The sequence below is a fragment of the Stegastes partitus genome, unplaced genomic scaffold (assembly GCF_000690725.1).
Source record: "Stegastes partitus isolate 25-593 unplaced genomic scaffold, Stegastes_partitus-1.0.2 Scaffold56, whole genome shotgun sequence".
Classification (NCBI taxonomy): domain Eukaryota; kingdom Metazoa; phylum Chordata; class Actinopteri; family Pomacentridae; genus Stegastes; species Stegastes partitus.
The window spans coordinates 514,674-520,064 of record NW_007577787.1 but is presented as its reverse complement, the minus strand read 5'-3'; positions in this window follow the sequence as shown (position 1 = coordinate 520,064).

The following is a 5,391-nucleotide window of genomic DNA, read 5'->3' as shown; positions in this document are numbered from 1 at the left end:
CTATTTTTCGCCTGCCCGGTCACACAGCGGTTGATTAATTCTCCTTTCGCCTTGCTCAGTCATTCAGATTTGGAAAGTAAATAACAAGTTGACATCAGTGTGACACATTCCTTTGGTTACCGTACAGGCGGCAATAAGTGCGCACCGCGTATTTCCCCCACTGCTGAAAGCCACAACTTGCTGCTCTACCGTATGCTTTCAGTTACAACAGGAACACAACACGGAGAGAGGAAAAAGGTGAGCACACAATGTTGAATCCAAGAAAGAAGACATTAGAATTTAGTGGAAAAATTCGTGCCTAGTAGGATTTTTTTTTTTGATTCAATGTCAACCCACTTTCAACATCCTATTTTTTTCCACACATTGAAATTTAAAGCAATGTTTAAATGACAATATCTCTAGGATCTAAGGCAGATTTTTTTTTAATTATTATATATATATTTATCATGCCATCACTATCTTCAATACTGGACAAGTAAATCAAATCTCTGATTATGGATGAGCTGAAATATTTAAGAAAAAAAGCCCAACCATTCCAAAAATTTAATAATAATAAAAAAGATAGTTAACTCTCTATATACTATACCTCTTTTAATAAGGAATGGTTGGTTGCAAAAATGGAAATAAAGTTATTTTTGTTCAACTTTTATAACCGATTGAGCAGGTTTGTAGCACAAAAACAAAAATATTGCTAGATAGCCTAGTACAAGTAGAACACAGTTCTGGATTTTTAAATTGGTTCCCTAAATATAACTAAGAAAATATTTTTTATGGGCATATTTTTCATTTTCAGACCACACTCTGTGGGCCTACGCCTTGGTTTGGAGGAGACCTTTCATGAATGTCTATGACTGTAAATATGGCACGACCATTAACAACAGTGAGATCTTGGCTTTTCTTCTTTTTTTCTTGAAATGTAGGATTTTTATTAACCAGAAAGGGAGTACATTTTTTAATTGATTCCACTATTTGTCGATTCTAAATGCTTAGTCTGGACTATTTCCAGGTCACTAAAAATGAAGAAATATACTAGGAGTAAACCGATTATCAGCTAGGCCAATTATCAGCTTGGCCAATAATAATTTTTGATTTTTCAGATTATCTGTATTGTTGTTTTTCAATATTAATGAAATAAATTTATTTCAAAATGCATTGCTTTGGATCTGACACAGCTGCTTGTCATTATCGTTGATCTGACTTACCGGCTACCCACACATTTCACACCATTTTCTCCTTCCACTCCACTATCTACGTGTTACCGTTTTCAAAATCCCCCTGACTACAAGAAACAACAACAACCCCCTCCAGGCTAGCTACCTGCCACACCCAAAATTTCATGTTCTGCTGAGTATATGGATTCTGCAGTAAGGCAGTCATACTAGTTTCCTTTAGTGAATTATCCAATTTTAATTACAGTGCTTGCCTCCCTGCATGCAAATATTCCACTAAAATATATCTCTGGTCACTGTTTTGAGGAAAACTGTTGTCATACTCTTGGATTAGCTTTGTCCAAGAAGATTGTGATTGGTTTAAGGAAATACAACCAAGCCAGAACCTTTTATTTTCTCCATTCTGGGCTGCACAGTGGTCTGGCTATGTGAGACAACTCTATCTGTAGTCACTCAAAGGTCTCAAGAATGTTCCGCCCATAGCACTATCTGATTAGTCACTCACTGTGAGTAATTGCCGAAAGACACGTAAGGATAAATGCTGAAAAGGGCATTTTTAATTCAACACATGTAAAACGTATATGAATCAAGGTATTTCAACACAAATTTGTATTGGAGTTTGTATTATTCTAAATTATAAGCAGTTCCAAACATTGGTTGTTGGCCTTCTTGATTACTTATAATCAATCTCAGTCCTTGTGATAATCAGTTGACCCCTAAAATACATTAGATATGCATTTTCTTGAAAGTTTGGCAAGAAAGAAGCATTTTTTTTCTTCTTGCTGGAAATTAAATGTGACATTATTTTGTTGTCTGTTAAAACTGTAAAAAAATCAGAAGAACTGATTGTACATGTATAATGTACAATTTGAAAATGCTGAAGACTATAGGAACTCATTTGAAAAAAAAGCAATTTTTTTGAAAAGCAAAAGTGAAAACAGAAACTAAAATTCTAACATTATTTCTTGGTTGCACCAAAGGACACGAAACATATTACAGATCCGATTTTTAAAGTCAATATTGAGAATCACAGCAAGGAAAGTCCCTTTTTTAGAACATGACAGGATTATTACAGTAATACTTTTTTAGATAAATGATGATGGTAACTGCTGATAAAATCTCCCTGCAGGCAAAAGATCTTCTTTTTACTTTCACATGAGTTCACAGTTATTATCTTAATATCCTTTTGGTTGTTTTGTCTCTACAGGCCACAGGTACATGAGTTTACTACTATGCTGGTGATGATGTCAAGCAGAGGTGTTCCTTCATGCCGGCTAAAGGAACTGTCACTCTGGGTTCTGTGTAATGGGTGGGGGTGGATTTTCCCATGACGGGCGTTAGTTAGCTACCACATTTACTGCCCCACTACTGCCAAGTCAGTCTGCTGGCTTGTTGTTTTATAGTCACATCTAAAAGGTCCCTTGGCCAGTCAACCAATGCACAGAAGACAGGACTGTATGTGGCACTGCCTTTGGTGCCTTCACCTTCTCAAGAGGCTGTAACACCAACACCAAATACATTAGATAGCACCTATGGGTACATCAGTGGCTTCACAAAGGATCTGTAGAGATGATGCTTCTATATCTGTTTATCCAGTATAAAAGACAAAACCAAGACTTTGTTTGCCCCAGCGTCCCTATCCTGTCTGTGGCACTTAGCTCCAAAACCACATTAATTCCTGCTGAAAGTGTGGCTTTTTTGAAATGTACATTATTTACTTAAATTACTTTTCAGACTGGGTTTGCACACATGTGTTGCTATGGTGAGTATTTATGGCCTCAGTGAGCTAAAATAAACTACAGTGTCCATGTTCATTATGTCAGCCAGTGTGAAAGTGTGGCTCATGGATGTGTTTCTTAACATTTGGGTAACAATAAGGAATGGTGGCACAGAAAAAAAAAGGTATATGTAGCTTTTACAACAAAGACAACACTCACATGACAAAATTATTCTTGGTGTTGGTCTTTTCATGGAATGTGAAGACAATAAAATAAAACATCGCCAACCCTCTCTGTTGTTTTGCTGGATGTAATACTAAACCTGTACATCGGTAACCTCATGACTTTCCCTATTGCAGGATATGTTTATTGTTATTTCTTCCATTTTTTTTGAATCATAGTCATCACAGGAGGCGTTTACATTTTGGAATGCAAGCTGGCTGTTAAATTCTGAATTAGAGACAATGAAAATAAATACAGGCAGTTCACAGAGGATATGCAGATGTCAGTCAGCCAGTCTCTGATGTGCATGTGGTGTTACAGAACCATATGCTGCAAACAGAGTCCTGTCAGATTAGTTCTCTAGGGCAATCCATATTTGATGAAAGCAGATGAATGGATATATGAGCTCAGCTCTCCAGTCTGCCAAATAGCAGTTTCGGAGCCCTTTCTTACCAGTAAGTTCTCATATGGATTTCAGTAATGAAGTGAGTCACCTCATTTCCCAGAAAGTGACATATTAGAAATTTGCTCCATTCGTACATCCGTCCAAATATTCAAATATGACTTGCTATAATTTCAGAATGTGTGGCATGTTCTTCAATCAATCATTTACCTGTCATTTTGCTGTAAGTTCTGAGTTTGATGACATGCTGTAAGATAATGTTATTACTTTATAAGTAGTGACATTATTCCTCTCTAAAAAAGCCCTGCAAAGGGTACTGAAGATTATTTGCTGTGATGTGGTCCACTGTGGGAGGTGCAGTTTCGCAGTAGTTGAACTGCAAGATGCATATGGCTCACGCTGGATAGGGTGATGAAAAATGTTTTACTTCAGTAGTCAGTTGGGAGGAATATGTTTAAATGAAACATTCCTTCTTTAATGTGGTTATACACATACACTTTTGTGCTCATCTTACCCTATAATGCAACTTTGAATTTGCGTTTGGTATTGGGATAGTGCAGTATTTCCGACCCAGCACACTGTAGAATATAAATGTCACTCAGTCTCTTATTATTTCAGTTGGTAGTCGAAGCTTGTAACTATGTGGAATTTGAGAAATGAAGACAGAGCAGTAAAGTAGAGAGCTTTGTTTTATAGCTCTGTTTTTCTGTACAACAGACTGTATTACACCACAGCTGATCCCACTACCTGAATTTACCATCACTCGAGAATGTAACTCCAAGACGCCTGAATTCCTTTCCTTTATACAGCTGCTCTGCCTCACCCCCATGGAACATTCCACATTTTTTTTCTTTCTTTTTTTTTTTTTTCCTAGAAAACAACCATCCCTTGGGATTGTAGAAGTGCTGATCCTTGTACCAACCCTGTCACACTTTGCTGCAAACTGCCTGAGGTTACAGTCTGATGAAGCACAGAAGGACATCATCTGCAAAGAGCAGAAATGCACTGAAATTCTAAAGAGCTGCTGTGCAGCTTTGCATTCAGCAGCTACCTCTGAAGAAATACTACCCCTTTATATTTATTGTAATTTATTTAAACAAGCAAATATTCCTGCTTGCTTGCTTCAGCTGTAAGTCTGTGGAACCCCCTCCATCTCCACTCGTGTATATTAACTGCATCCCGCTTGAGCTAATATAAACAGAGAGCAGTCCTAAAATTGGCTCACTTATTTTTCTCACTGTTACATCAGCTCGTACCATCTTAAAACCACAGAAGCAGCCTTTGACAAGCGAGCCATGGCACTGTGCTGTGTGGGCCTTGTCTACTTGCTCTCCACTGCATGAATGCTCAAAAACTCAGCTGCCTCTAAATCCCTTCACTTCTATTGCATGGTGTACGGTAGGAGCGCTTCCTGCCATAGAGCTGGGGCTGACCTCCTAACAAAGAACAGGTTCAATCTGCCTCCCCTCCCCCAACCCGGGAAGCTGATGAGGGTCACATGACCTTTCTAGACAGCACTGAGGCGCATTGGTAATATGTACGGGTGGGGGAAGGGTGCTTCTAGTCACACGACTCTTGTTGTGTCGTTATTAGGCCGGGGAAGCGTGGGGAAAGCTCAGTCCGTGGCAGGGGAATATCCAGTCGGGTATCTATTTCTCATTGTGCTCTGGTGTCCATTGACATATTGGATTTAGCTCCCTAAACCCCGCTGCTTTATTTACACTGCAAAGAGAGTAGGAGCATGGGGGCAGTCTGGAAGAAAAAGGCTTCCCTATTTGTGTTTTTTTTTGTGTGTGTATGTGTGTGTGCGTGCGTTTGTGTGTGTGCATGCATGCACATTCAAGCTTGTGGTATTAGAGAGAAAGGAAGCCTTGTGTGT